Genomic DNA, 15695 nt, shown 5'->3' with positions numbered 1-15695 from the left:
AGTGCGGGAAATTACCGCCTTGTGCAGAGATTATCACAGCACATGTCACTGAAGGTTAATTCATAAAGATTAGAGCAGGCGGTATCAGGATAGAAAATACTGTCTGTTTAGAAAAGGTAATAAGTATGCAGATAACAGCCAAGTTAATGGAGACAGAGCTCCCAGGCAGCAGCAGTGAGAGCAGAGCAAACAAGGCTTCCCAGAATACCCAGGCTTGTTTTTTAACCCCTTGGGTACCTGTTTTCATATAGATTTCCCTTCAGAAAGCCTGCATGTGTAACATTTCTGGAAGTTCTTCTAAGCTGTGCCAATTAAATAGATTGTTTAGAAAGACTAATAGACAGATTCAGAGAAGATTCAGCGCAAAGAGAGGCAGAATACCAATAAGTGCACATGTAAAGGGAATCTGGGGCTGCCTCTTAAGCTGGCCACTAACGGTCCAATTTCTAGCGAAAAATCGTTCGAGCGTTCAGAAATTCTGATCGGACGAAAAATCGTTCACTACACCATCAACTAACCAATCTTTGCTTCCTATCTATCACGACCGCCAAGAAAATCCAAATTTTCGTTTGACGAAAATTCATTTGGGCGACATTTTTTTCACTCGTTCATAATCGATTTTGTCCACCAATGGAGATTATTTACAACCAATCCGATCAGAATTTCTGATCGCTCAAATGATTTTTCGCTAGAAATTGGACTGTTAGTGGCCAGCTTTATTGTAACGCTGTGTCTGCAGGAGAAAATGTATCAACTCAGGCAGCTTCTCATGTTACCGCCAGCCTAGAGCCAGCCTAGTTCGGGAAAATACCGACCTTCTATCACAACTGTACACATTTTTATAAATTAGCACACAAAAGTCTAAAATACAGAATGCGGTATTTTCCTGACAAGATTTTTCCCCGCAGAGCCTTTTATGAATAGAGCCCATTGTATTAACAGAAAGTCACATCACAGTCTCCTATTGCAGTGCTGGGCCTGCTGCTCCAATCTTTCTATTTTAGAAAGAAATTGTACTGTCCGATTTGTACAATAAAAAACATAGCAATCGAGTCACTGTGATCTCCTGAATCCCTCTTTGCCATTTCCGCCACTCCCCGCCGTGATCCTGGCTTTTAATTGCCAGTTTTAGGCAGTGTTTACAAACAAAAAACATGGGCGCTAACCAGGAAGTGATGTATGTGTATGCACTCCAGTCAGGGATTATCACAGTTTCTCAGCATGGGCAGCTCCCTCCCCCCTCAGACAAGCTGAAATTGAGAGCAGAGAGCTGTCTGTGACTAATAAACAAAGTACACACACAGAGCCTGCAGGGGGCGTGGAGGGGGTGTGCATAACTTCTCCCTATCACAGCAGAGGCAGCCCATTCCTCCATAAGTCTACAAAGCTTGACAAAGAAAAGCAGATAAGATATATTACGGAGACAGTGCAACTAGAAAAGGCTGCAGTTAGACAGAGCACATTAGAACAGGTATAGGAACTTACAGGATAGAAGAAATAAGGCTGAAAATTGTGTTACAGTGTCTCTTTAATAGTCACTCCATGTTGGTGCGTGTTTCCTCCCATACAGATAAGGTTCAGGCCTGAGAGCAGTTTTAGCCTATGGTTGATGTTCATCTGTTTTTTTTTTTTTTTTTAGTAAGATTAGGTGAGGCCAAGAATCCATCAGGCCCCTAGACTCTCTCCAGGCCCTGGGCAACTGCCTAGTATTGCCTTGTGGATAATTTGGCTCCGCCTCCATATCACAAAAACATACATAGGAGTGAATCAACTTCCTCGGAAATTAGTAGATGAAAATGAGTTCCTATGTTTTTAAAGTACTAATCTTTTTGCTGCAAAAAAAAAAAAAAAAACAGTTGCTCGGGATGGATCAATTAGATGCCAATTATGTTCAATTGTGGATTAAGATTAGGAAACGTTTGCAATAAATTGTATGCAGTTTGAAAATGGACCAATCAAATGACACCTTGGCAGCTGTATGCCTGGAAGTCTTGCGTTGCTGCAGACACACTCCTGGGCGGAGCCAGAAGACGGCTTGGGAAGAAGGGTGGAGCCATAGGTGCCCATTATAAAAGCTGCAACTAGTGGCAATGGCCAGGTTTGGGCACCCGGAGGCAGCTGATAAAATAGTGAGGGCGGGGCTACCCGCTATGCAAATTGCAGCCATATATAGCAGGTGCTGGCTGCTATCTGCATAGCCCCAGTGCTTGCTATTTTATCACTACACAAACTTCCAGCTATTGCCACTAATCACGGCTTTGCAGGTGGGAGGAGCTTAGGGGGAACCTGAACTGAGGAGGATATGGATTTTTCCTTTTAAAATAATACCAGTTGCCTGACTCTCCTGCTGATCCTGTGTCTCTAATACTTTTAGCCACAGCCCCTGAACAAGCATGCAGATCAGGTGCTCTGACTGAAGTCAGACTGGATTAGCTGCATGCTTGTTTCAGGTGTGTGATTCAGCCACTACTGCAGCCAAAGAGATCAGCAAGGCTGCCAGGCAGCTGGTATTTTTCAAAAGGAAACATCCATATCCCGCTCAGTTTAGGTTCCCTCTAAGAACTAGGGGCCCCAGAAGGGGGTGTGGTTAAGGATTAGGTGCCACCAGGGGTAGTTAGGAGGCACCACCGGGGGGGTGGGGTTAAGGGTAAGTCATTGGTTGAGGGAGGGTCAAGGGTTGGGCATCGATCGATAGAGGGAGGGGTCAGTGTGAGTATGGTTAGGCGAAGTCAGCTCTGGGCAAACCATGGCCAGCGGGCCGGTGCCCTGGATCTCCGGCCCACTGACAGATGGATGGTTTCTTCTCCTTTCCCCCCTCCCTCCCTGCAGAGTTGCATGCGGGTGGTGGGGGATTTGAAACTCACCTTGATCGGCGATTCCCGCGTTGCATCTCCATGGCAACAGGGCATTACATTGCGGTGGTGCAGCCATGTAATTTACGAAATTTACAGAATGCGGCCCGTGGTCCATAGCATGCCGCCCGGACTGCATAAAGTTTGCCCAGCCCTCAGCAAAGTCATATTAAAATATCAGTTAAGATTACTGATATTTTACTGTCATAATTAAGTAGTTGAATATTTATATATTACTAGCAGGAATCCCCTGCACCTTCTTCCAAGCCGCCTTTATTATACATACAGGGAGATCTGAGCTATGAAACACTTTGGGGAAACACTGTGCAACTTAAAGAGAAACTGTGACCAAGAATTGCACTTCATCCCAATCAGTAGCTGATACCCCATTTCCTATCAGAAATCTATTCCTTTTCACAAACGGATCATCAGGGGGCGCTGTATGGCTGAGATTGTGGTGAAACTCCTCCCACAATAAACTCTGAGGACCGTAGTTTCCTGTCTGTGAACCTTGTTGCATAGACTATCATTCATAAAAGTGTGTTTGATAAAGAAAATCCGGGCGGGAAAATACAGCATTCGGTATTATAGACTTCTGTGTGCTCATTCATAAAAATGTGTACAGTTGCGATAGCAGTGCAGTGATTTCCCGAACTAGGCTGGCTCTAGGCTTGCGGTAACACTAGAAGCTGCCTGAGTTGATACAATTTTCTCTGTGTTCTGCTGTTGCCTGGGAGGTCTGTCTCCATTAACTTAGCATGCTTATCGCCACATCCAAGGGAGCGGTATTCCCCGTCCTCATACCGCCTGCTCTAATCTTTATGAATTGACATTTAGTGACATGTGCTGAGATAATCACTCCACAAGGTGGTCATTTATCGCTCTGCTCGGGAATGTCAGCTTTTCATGTGGTAACAGCTTTTATGAATGGAGACTTTGCTAAGTGGTCGGTAAAGTCAGCTGTTTTCAGCATTACCGCATGCTTTATGAATGATAGCCAATGTGGGAAATAGCTGTTTACAGCTGATTCCAACTGCTAAAAAAGCAAGCATCAGCTACATCATCTGCCAGCAGTAAAAATGTCACCATAGGATAAATGTCAGAATGTAAATCAGGGAGAGGAAAGCTTTTACAATGAGCAAACACTGACTAAATTATTTATACATAATTGTGGTAAAAATAAAGCATTTTTTATAACATTATTTTCACTGGAGTTCCTCTTTAAAGCCAGTGGTTACCGATTTCAAAACCAAAAAGTCAGATACTCACCTAAGGAGAGGGAAGGCTCGGTCCTAATGAGCCTTCCCTCTCCTCTCCCGGTGCCCTCGGTGCTGCGCTGGCTCCCCCATTCGCGTCCTCCGCCGCCGCAGGGACTTCGGAGGTCTTCGGGAGCACTCGGGCTTCCGAAGATGGGCCGCTCCATACTACGTACGCGCGAGCGCGTCATAGAGGGCGCTCGCGCATGCGTAGTATGGAGCGGCCGCGTCCTCGGGAGCCCGAGTGCTCCCGAAGGCTTCCGAAAGCTCCCTTCGGCTGCGGAAGTGGCAGTATTTGACCGAACTGGTCGAATACTGCCACGGGGGATCCTGCGCGGGACCAGGCACCGGGAGAGGAGAGGGAAGGCTCATTAGGACCGAGCCTTCCCTCTCCTTAGGTGAGTATCTGACTTTTTGGTTTTTAAATAGGTAAACATTCACTTTAAAGAGAAACCATGAACAAGAATTGAACTTCATCCCAATCAGTAGCTGCTACACCTTTTACATGAGAAATCTATTCCTTTTCTCAAACAGCTATATGGCTGATATTGTGGTGACACCCCTCCAGCAGGAAACTGTGAGGACCATAGTCCTGGCAGTTTCCTGTCTGTGAACCTTGTTGCATTGTGGGAAATAGCTGTTTACAGCTGTTTCCAAATGCAAAACAAATAAGCAGCATCTCCTTCCACTGACATCACCTACCAGCAGTAAAAATGTCACCATGTGATAAATTTCAGAATGTAAATCAGGGAGAGGAAAGATTTTACAATGGGCAAACACTGACTAAATCATTTATACATAATTATTGTAAAAATCAAGCACTTTTTTGTATTACATTATTTTCACTGGAGTTCCTCTTTAACCACTTGCCGACCGCACGCTTATACCGTGCGTCGGCAAAGTGGCAGCTGCAGGACCAGCGACGCAGTACTGCGTCGCCAGCTGCAGGCTGATTAATCAGGAAGCAGCTGCTCGCGCGAGCGGCTGCTTCCTGTCAAATCACGGCGGGGGGCTCCGTGAATAGCCTGCGGGCCGCTGATGGCGGCTCGCAGGCTAAATGTAAACACAAGCGGAAATAATCCGCTTTGTTTACATTGTAAGGCAGATCGGCGATCCCCGGCCAATCAGCGGCCGGGGATCGCCGCCATGTGACAGGGGACGTCCTGTCACAGGCTGCACAGGGGGGACAGGTAGGAGAGGGAGGGGGGTGAATGTCGCCGCGGAGGGGGGCTTTGAGGTGCCAGCCACACGCAGGCAGGAGAAATCGGACCCCCCCAGCACATCATCCCCCTAGTGGGGAAAAAAGGGGGGTGATCTGATCTCTCTGCCTGCACCCTGATCTGTGCTGGGGGCTGTAGAGCCCACCCAGCACAGATCACATAATACAATGCTGGTCCTTAAGGGGGGGTAAAGGGTGGGTCCTCAAGTGGTTAAAGCAAATCTGTAGTAATATAAGAAAAAGTGAGACATAAGGAGAATGAAGATTCTGGGTCCAATAGAGCTTTCCTGCTCCTCTCGCAGTCCCTGCATTGCAGCCCTGCAATCTCCCCCCAGGCGCCTTTCATTCAGTGATTTAGGGCAGGTCTGGTGTATTCAGGTTTGTTGTTGTAAGGCAATGTGAAACTCTAGGCTAGATGATAAAAGTGCAATTAGAGGGCAGGAAAGCTGGTAAATATACACAGCAGCATGATGCAGAGCTTGCATGGAGCGTCTGTGGGCAAAAATCTGTCTGGTCTATCCCCATTGTTATAATGACTGCAAGTGTGGATAAGGTGTTAAACAAGTTGAAAAGTTTTTGACAGTCCCTAGACTCCAAGAGGGCTGCTTTCTGACTTGTGTGAGAGACTGGCAGGGACAGGAGTCAAATTACAGGCAAGTAGCCTCTGTGTGATGTGGGACTGCAATTCTGATAAGCTCTCTGCTCCTTCTCAGTCTCTCTGCACTCCTCCTCTCTCTGGGCTAGTGCACGCCAAAATCATAATAGCAATGGCTAGCAATTTGTGAGTGTGATTTTGTGAAGCTATTTTCAGAGTGATTTTTGAATGAATGGCTCCAAAAAACCCTTCATGCAGTGTGTTTGCGATTTTGAAAAAAATCACAACGCTGCTGTGAGAACACCCTCATAGGGTAACATTAGCCAATCACTTTTCAAATCACTGTCGATTTGAAAAATGCTCAGACGCACTCTTGGTGGGCACCAGCTCTCCCTCATTCGCCTTTGATTCCCCCCTTCCCTCAGTGCTGGGTGTCTGTGTCTTCTTGTCATACAGGAAAGCTAAGTAAGGCTGCTTTCACAGTGGGACGTTAGACTTCTACGTTACAGCAGCCCGTAACGCAGAACAATTCACAGCAACGAAAAATCAGTGGGCTGTTCACAGTGCCCACGTTGCATACGAGTATAGCGCTGCACGTTAAATGTTAGTGCAGCATGCTTTGCGTTATACGTGTAGTTAGCTGCATTAGACTGTTTGCACATGCTCAGTAATGTTTTTTTTTTGTTTTTTTTTAATTTGCCGCATGCGCTGTTTTCGTTCTATCAGTATTGAACAAAAATGGCGCACCAAGAGACGCATAACGCGGCTCTTTATAACCTACAACTTCAACACCACCATGCGTTGCATTAGGGACCCATTGTGCCACCTTAACGTAGCCCCAAATGCAACTTCCTAATGTGAAAGCAGCCTAACAGTGCAATCCTGGTGAGGGTGAGGGATTGAGAACTGTTATTATTATTATTATTATTTATTGTATTTATAAAGCGCCAACATATTACGCAGCGCTGCACAATAGATAAATGGGTTAACATACAGGTAGAACATACGGAAACTCACAACAAAACAAGATCATGCAAATGATTTGATAACAATACAGTGTCATAGGTCAAGATAGAGACTGTTCAAGTCTACAAGAAGGGTGGTTGTGAGTAAGATTGCATAATCAAGATGGATACATTAGGGAGGATGGCCCTGCCAGAGGCTTACAATCTAAAGGGTGGGGTGGAGACAATAGGTGCGTCTTTTGAGAGGGGGTCTAACAGAACATATTATGATACTGGTGTAGGGGGGTATGCAAGCGTGAAGAGGTGAGTCTTAAGAGCTTGTTTGAAGGTATTAAAGGTGGGGGCGAGTCTGACGGCTGGTGGGAGAGAGTTCCAGAGAGTAGGGGCAGCCCTGGTGAAGTCCTGCAATCGTGCGTGTGACTGAGTTATGCGTGGTGCGACTAGGCGCAGGTCATTGGAGGATCGGAGGGGGCGGGCTGGTATGTGCCTGTGGACCAGATCAGAGATGTAGGTCGGGCAGGTCTTGTGCACTGATTTGTAGGCCAAGCACAGGATTTTGAAATTGATCCTAAAGCTGATGGGGAGCCAGTGTAGTGCTTTACAGAGCGGAGTTGTAGAGGCACTGCGGTGAGAAGAATGTATCAGTCTGGCTGCCGCATTCATTACCAATTTAAGTGGGTCAGTACGGTTAGAGGGGAGGCCAGATAGAAGAGAATTGCAGTAGTCTAGGCGGGAGATGACAAGGGCATGGATAAGTAGTTTAGTGGTGTCAAGTGACAGGTAGGAGCGGATCTTGGAGATGTTGCGGAGGTGGAAGTTGCAGGATCTGACAATACCTTGGATGTGGGCTGTAAAGGAAAGTTCAGAGTCCAGAGTAACGCCTAGACAGCGGGCTTGGGAGGTAGGGTGGATAGTAGTATTTTCAATAGTGACGTGCAGATCTGGGAGGGGTGCAGCTGTGCGGGGTGGGAATATTAGAAGCTCAGTCTTGTCCAAATTAAGCTTCAGGTACCTGGCAGCCATCCAGGAGGAAATGGATGTGAGGCAGGCAGAGACTTTGTCCATGGTAGAGGAGGAGATATCTGGGGTGTGGAGATATATCTGGGTGTCGTCGGCATACAGGTGATAATTGAAACCCATGGAGGAGATGATTTTACCAATTGAGGCAGTATAGAGTGAGAACAGGAGTGGTCCTAGGACGGAACCTTGAGGAACACCAACTGAGAGGGGTGTAGGAGTGGATGAGGAGCCATTGAAAAATGTTGTGAAGGAGCGGTTGGAGAGGTAGGAGGAGATCCAGGCTAAGGCTAGGTCCTGAATGCCCATTAGCTGCAGGGAGTGGAGGAGGAGGGAGTGGTCGACAGTGTCAAATGCCGAGGAGAGGTCCAGGAGGAGCAGGATGGAGTATTTACCTTCGGCTTTGGCAAGGGCAAGGTCGTTTACCACTTTGGTGAGGGCTGTTTCTGTAGAATGGGCTGTGCGAAAACCAGACTGCAGGGGATCGAGAAGGGAGTTGGAGTTAAGGAAGTTGGTCAGGCGTTGTTGGGCCAGGCGTTCAAGAATTTTTGAGGCAAAAGGGAGGAGAGAGATTGGGCGGTAGTTGGATGGCAGAGCAGGGTCAAGTGAAGATTTCTTTAGCAGGGGAAGCACAGTGGCCTGTTTGAATATAGAGGGGAAGATGCCGGTGGAGAAGGAGAGGTTGAACAGATGGGTGAGGACAGGGGCCAGATCAGAAAAATGTGGGCGCAGAGAATCAGATGGGACCGGATCTAGGGGGCAGGAAGTGGCAGGTGAAGTTGCCAGCAGCTGGTTGACTTCCTCCACCGTGACAGGATTGAAGGAGGTAAGGGAGGAGAAAGAGGCAGGAGTCGGATGTGGTGGGGAGGCAGGGGCGATAGAGTGGAGGAGAGAAATATCCCTCCGGATTGTTGTAATTTTGTTGATAAAGTAGTTTGATAGGTCAGTGGCTGAGAGGGTGGAGGTTGGGGGGGGAGGTGTGGGGTTAAGTAGGGCATTGAAGGTGGCAAAAAGACGACGTGGGTTGGAGGCTTGGGTAGCGATCAAGTGAGTGAAGTATATCTGTTTACTATCAGCGAGGGCAGTATGGTACGTCTGCAACTTGGTCTTGTATCCCAGGAAATCATTGTTGTGGCGGGATTTCCTCCATTTGCGTTCTGCAGCTCGTGTCTCATTTTGTAGTTTTTTTGTGAGGGCAGTGTGCCAAGGTTGGGGGTTGGGGCGACTGTTGGTACGAAAGGTCAGGGGAGCCGCATGGTCTAAGGCTGCGGAGAGGTTACTGTTGTATTGAGCTGCTGCTTCGTTGGGGCAGGTTAGGCTGGGGAGGGAGGAGGAGAGAGAGTGGAGGGGTGTGGCTAGTACATTGGGGTCAAGGTTGCGTAGATCTCTCTGCCAACGTCCAGTTTGGGGAGGGAGACAGGGGGTGCTGGATGGAGTGAGGGTGAAGGTGATGAGGTGGTGGTCGGAGATGGGGAATGGTGTAATGTCCAGGTTGGTAAGTGCGATGGCTTTGGAGAAAATTAGGTCCAAAGTATTACCAGCACTGTGGGTTGTGGCATTAGTATGCTGAGTGAGGCCAAGGGAGTTGGTGAGTGAGAGAAGCTGAGTGGCAGCAGAGGTGGTAGGCTCATCAATTGGAATGTTAAAGTCTCCGAGGATGATTGTTGGGAGGTCGGAGGACAGGATGTGTGGGAGCCAGGAGGCAAGGTTTTCTAGGAAGTGCGATATTGTACTGGAGGGGGGGCGGTATAGGACTGCAATAATGGCTGGGAGGGGATGATAGAGGCGGATAACATGGGCCTCAAAGGAGGTAAAGTAAAGAGACGGGGGAGGGGTAAGGACACGGAAGGTGCAGGATGGGGAGAGGAGTAGACCCACCCCTCCCCCAGGCCTGTTATCTGGTCTTGGGGTATGGCTGAGGTGTAGACCCCCGTACGATAGGGCTGCAGCTGCAGGCAGGTCAGAGGGGGTGAGCCAGGTCTCGGTAAGGGCAAGAAAGGTGAGGGTTTTTGAGATAAAGAGGTCATGGATAGTTGTAAGCTTGTTGCGGATAGATCTGGCATTCCAGAGAGCGCCAGATAGCGGAAGAGATTGTCTGAGTATGGGGCGGATGGGAATGAGATTGGGGCGAGAATGTTCGTGGGTATGGGGAGGATGGGAGGTGCGGCGGGGAGAGGGGCTTGGTGGGTGAATTTGGTTGTGGTGGGTGAGGGAGGAAGTATGAGGAGGGGAATGGGGGGGCTGGGAGACCGGAGTGGGCCTGGGGTTAGGATGTGTGGTGAGCAGTGGACAAGGGACCAGGGGGAGGAGCAGATGGAGCCAGAACATGAGGCACCAATAGGGCGGGTGATCAAGGGAAAGAGGTGGTATGAGGGGGGTCCGCATAATGATGTGTTGGGGATACATACTGTTGCAATGGGAGTGGTGGTGAAAATAGGTAGGGAAAATGGTGTAGCAGAGGTTGGAGGATATACTTGGTGGTGGGCTTACCTAGGGCAATGGAGCAGTGTTTAGTCGTTATCAGTACAGTTTGTGTTTTTTTTGGTGGGGTGGCTTGTAGGCTGTGCAGTTCAGAATCAAAGGCAGAGATAATCTAGATAGACAGCAATAGTGTGCAGCAATATAAGCAAGTTAAAAAAAAGTTAATGTTACCTTGATGTGGTGCTTATTTCTGCTGAATTACTGTTGAATTCTGGTAAATTCGTTGTTGCCCTTTGAAAACTGCCCTTAGAAAGCGAACCGACTTGTCGAACCGACAAGGTGCTTCTCCTCATATACACATAGCTATAGCATTAGCATGGAAGGAGGGATACCGAAACTTTGGAAATTAGCATTAAAGAGACAGGGATCATGGTGCCAGCAGGAATATCAGTAAGGTTGTGTCTGGTAAAGGGGGAGGGGATATCCGAGGTGGAAGAGGGGCCTATTTGAGAGTTAGTAGAGATGGTAGCGAAGGGGAGGACACAAGTGGGGGGGGGGGAGGAATGAGCTTTGGGGAATTAAGGTGGCCATACATCTGTTGACTTGACAGCCGATCAACCAACCGTTTTGATATTATCGAATCGGATAAAAATTTTGGGTGGAAATTGGTTGAATGTATCACTCTGAGATGTTGGGAAATCTCGGGCCAATGTGGTCTTCAGGTGCGATAATCATGGCATGCGATAACCACAAATGATAGACACGATGTAAACCCCGGCCGTTGTCCCGCAAAATGTATTGTTGTCCCCTGGGGACTTCGGTTCCCACCCGGCTCCCTCTCGGGGGGGGCCACGGACCATGTGGGATGCCACATGGCCAGGCCCTTTGGGTAACCACTGGGCGCAGTAGGGGTCCTCCTCGGAGGACCCCAGGATCCTTCGACCCCTCGGGTGTTGAAGGATGCCAAGTACCCCCTGCGCCGATGGCAAAGGGGATAAGTTCCTTTTGGGGAACACCGGAAGGGCCCTGCTGTATTGTGGGGCCCGTGGCTACTCGTGCACGTTTTGTGGGGGTGCTTTAGGGCACTCATGCTTTTTCCGTGCACGGGGCTAATAGCCTTGCTTACCCGGGACTCCTGTTGCTTGCAACAGGAGCCAAGACAAGCTATAAAAAAAAAAAAAGTGGTATGTGTAGGTAGGGGTGTAGTGTTAGGCACAGATGTGGAGGGGTTAATGTGAGAATAGGTTTATGGGGATGGTGTGATGTATGATATGTAATAACTGCATTTGTTGTTTAATGTATGTTGTTCCTTCTTTGTTTGTTTACTGTAACTGGACCCTGCATTGATTGTGTTACTGGAGTCAGGTGTAGTGTTGTCCGGATCATGAACGATTCGGATCTTTGATCCGAATCTTTTTTGTGAGTCGAATCATCCGGATCATCAAAATGAACGATTCGGTTCACAAAGGGGGTGGAACCCCCCTTTCAGCGGGCAGCGGGGTCCTGGAAGCAGAGCGGAGATGGATCGCTCAGTTGGAGGGGAGCCAGCCTTGCAGGGACAGGTAGTTGGGAGAGGGGGGACATCGGTGCCACTGCCAGATATGTGTAGAGCACACGTACTGGCTGCAATGTGCTGCTGATTTTAGGCTGTCTGTTCCTAGTTGTGCATAGTGAACACATGGGAAAGTTTTGGCTGAGAAGCACAGCTCAGTAACTCTGCAGACAGCGTGCTGGGCTAGAAGGGCAGGCACTGTGATTGCTGTGCAATATGATCCTCCTGCACTGCTCTATACAGCTGCACTTCACTTCTCCCTACATTTATGATGAGTGTTCAGGTGAGAAAAGGGGAATGCTTTCTTTCACTGTGAAACGTTTGCATTCAGAGTATACAGATGAACATATAGGTGAAATATATGTAAAGAGCATCCATCTGAAAATGGCGCCTGTGAATAATGGCGCACAGTGTTGCCGCTAATCCGTTTGCCGCTTATTGCTATTTAACGTTAAAGCCTTATTGTTATTTAGCGGTAAAGCCTTATCGTTATTTAGCGTTAAAGCCTTATTGTTATTTAGCGTTAACACACAAAACCCTCTCTGTACCTATCCCTAACCCCTAACCCCCCCCGGTGGTGCCTAACCCTAACCACCCCCCTGGTGGTGCCTAACCCTAAGACCCCCTGTTGGTGCCTAACCCTAAGACCCCCCCTGGTGGAGCCTAACCCTAAGACCCTCCCTGGTGGTGCCTAACACTAAGACCCCCCCTGGTAATTTCTAACCCTAAGACTTCCCTGGTGGTGCCTAACCCTAACCTTGACAGTGTTACATTAAATCCATTCACCGTTTTGCAGTTAAATAACGTCTGCAGTTTGGCTTATGTAGGGCACTATTGATAAATAACGTTAGTGTGTGCCACTATTGATAAATACCGTTAGTGTGTGCCACTATTGATAAATAACGTTAGTGTGTGCCGTTTTTCTTCTTTTTTCCCTGTGCGCCATTATTATGCAGTACTAACGATAAATAGCAATAAGCGTATCTTTTTAATGCGGCGTCATTTTTATGCATAGGCGCTGTGCGCCATTATTCACTGATCCCATGTAAAGAATATAATTGCAGCATGTGGGTATTGTGTGCAAAAAAAGATTTCTGCTCTCTGCTCACCTCTCTCTGTCCACCTCCTCCTTTCTCTGTCCACTCCCTGCCCTTCTCTGTCCACCATCTCCCCTTCTCTGTGTGTCCACCCCCCTCCCCTTCTCCTGTCCACTGCAGGGAAAGTCCTGTCCTGCTATTTATTTCACCCCCAGAATGCTTCCCTAGTAAAATGATTCAAAGATTCGGATCAAAGATCTGGATCTTTTCAATGATCCGATTCAAATCATCCGAATCATTGAAAAGACCTGGACTTCCCATCTCTAGTCAGGTGGGGGGTATACTATTGTTCTGTTGTGTGTTAGCAGACTGGCCTTCTCCTTATCACTTGATAACATTTGAGGTCTGTTTGTTGACAAGCCTGATATACTGTCTGGTAGAGAGGGAGAGACAGTCAGTCCTGTGTGAGTCAGCCAGGTGAAAGCTGTATGCTGCTCCATGGATGTAACTTTGCTTACAAATGCTTCAGAATAAAGTGTTCCTCATCGGATTCCATGTCTGCTCCCTGTTTATGGACAATCCTCATGTCATATCATGACAGATGGTAGAGAGACTGCTGTGATACTAGTGTAGGCAATACTTCGTCCCCTACTCTCCTTGCGGTGCTTTTACACTGCCACTGACATCTATAGGTGTTGTGTGGTTTTGCTTCCATGCGCCACAGACACTCAAAAATACTGTAATACAAAACTACTTCCACCTGCAGCGGACATCTATAGTCATTTTTGTGTCTCCATATTCCGGCATTCAGTACAAACGTTGTGGCTCACTGCCAACTTTCTACTTTACTTGACATATGCAAATCATTTTAAGTTGATGTATAAATATGAAAATATTACTGCAAATCTATGAGCTTTAGGCCTCGTTCACATTACAACATGCAGATGGCCGTGCGATCAGAACACAACACGTATGATCGCACGGCTATCTGCGTTTATATGCATTGCGTGGCTGATCCCATTAAAGTGAATGGGTCAAGTGCGCATTTCAGGAAAAATTTGTGCAGAATGCGTTTGCGCACCGCACTGGTCCGGAACGCATGCAGTGTGAACATTAGACAGTGCAGTCTATGCCTTTTGGCTAAGATCAAGTGTAGTATCTGTTCTTGAAATTTTTGGGGGGACCTGGAGGGATGGCACTGTGGCAGGGTGTCCTTCCTGGTCGTAATTCCCAGGAGTTGATTGAATGGATCTATACCATGGTCGAGGCTGAATGGCTGAGGGCTTTGCTTAGGCGTACTGCCCCTGGAAGTGGCGCTCCAGGTGCACCTGAAAAAACCTGAGATGTGGCAGATCTCAGGCGGAAGTAGGGTGCTTTGGTCTGTACTGCCCATATGCATCGCCAACTAACGCAGCTCCCCGGCCTTTTGGCTAGGGAGAGTGCGGAATTTTTATCACTCCGGCCGGAAGGTCGGGGCCAGCTTGCTGGCACCGGGGGCTTCGGTTCCCAGGGGACTTCGGTTCCCACCCGGCTCCCCCTCAGGGGAGCCACCCGGACCATGTGGGATGCCACATGGCCAGGCCCTTTGGGTAACCACTGGGCGCAGTAGGGGTCCTCCTCGGAGGACCCCAGGATCCTTCAACCCCTCGGGTGTTGGAGGATGCCACCCCCTGAGCCGATGGCAAAGGGGGAAGGTTCCCTTCGGGGAACAACCGGAAGGGCCCTGCTGTAATGTGGGGCCCGTGGCTACTCGTGCACGTTTTGTGGGGGTGCTTTAGGGCACTCACGCTTTTTCCGTGCATGGGGCTAATAGCCTTGCTGACCGGGACTCCTGTTGCATGCAACAGGAGCCAAGACAAGCTAAAAAAAAAAAAAAAAAAAAAAAAATTAGACAGTGCAGTCTATGCACTCCTGATGTTCGTGTGTGTCGGCCTCCTGCGCACGTTGCAGAAAGCCAGACGGCAATGCGTGCAATGTAAATGTGGTCTGAATATGGACCAATCAAATTATTTTACTGCAAGATCTGACTAATCCATTATACAACAGATTTATCATACTGGTATAGTTCTGCATCTTTCCAAATTTATTTACACCTCAATATACATTTTCCATGCTAGAGAAGAGTGACAGGTGTGTGCTTCTGACCAGTCTTCACATGACTTTAAAGGCTCATACACACATCAGACTATAGTCTTTGGAAAATGAAAGATCACAGACCAATCTTACCACCCTTCATGTAGTATGAGAGCCATACTCTGCACAGTCTATTCTATGGAGTTGCACTCCCCATCAGACAGAAATCTTACCCCCTTCCATGTAGTATGAGAGCCATACTCTACACAGTCTATTCTATGGAGCTGCACTCCCCATCAGACAGAAATCTTACCCCCTTCCATGTAGTATGAGAGCCACACCTACACAGTCTATTCTATGGAGCTGCACTCCCCATCAGACAGAAATCTTACCCCCTTCCATGTAGTATGAGAGCCATACCTACACAGTCTATTCTATGGAGCTGCACTCCCCATCAGACAGAAATCTTACCCCCTTCCATGTAGTATGAGAGCCAAACCTACACAGTCTTCTCTATGGAGCTGAACTCCACATCAGATAGAAATCTTTGCAAGATGCTGCACACACAGATGCTGTACAGACACAAAAGATCAGTATCTGCAAAAGATCTGTTCCTGCCAAAGATCCGTTCCTGCAAATTGCATTCATAGTCTATGATATCTGCAGATCATCATACACACCTTGTTTAACAGACATTCATCTGCAGAT

The 15695-nt window shown here is 48.0% G+C and overlaps 1 pseudogene; it reads left to right on the top strand.

Annotated features, from left to right (window-relative positions):
- The first annotated feature begins 14033 nt into the window (after positions 1-14033).
- On the top strand, positions 14034-14166 carry LOC137505840 (U2 spliceosomal RNA; annotated as a pseudogene).
- The last annotated feature ends 1529 nt before the right edge of the window (positions 14167-15695 follow it).

This window comes from Hyperolius riggenbachi, chromosome 4 (genome assembly GCF_040937935.1).
Source record: "Hyperolius riggenbachi isolate aHypRig1 chromosome 4, aHypRig1.pri, whole genome shotgun sequence".
NCBI classification, from domain to species: Eukaryota; Metazoa; Chordata; class Amphibia; order Anura; family Hyperoliidae; genus Hyperolius; species Hyperolius riggenbachi.
The sequence above is the reverse complement of the archived record's forward strand: the minus strand, read 5'-3'. Positions and strand labels throughout refer to the sequence as shown.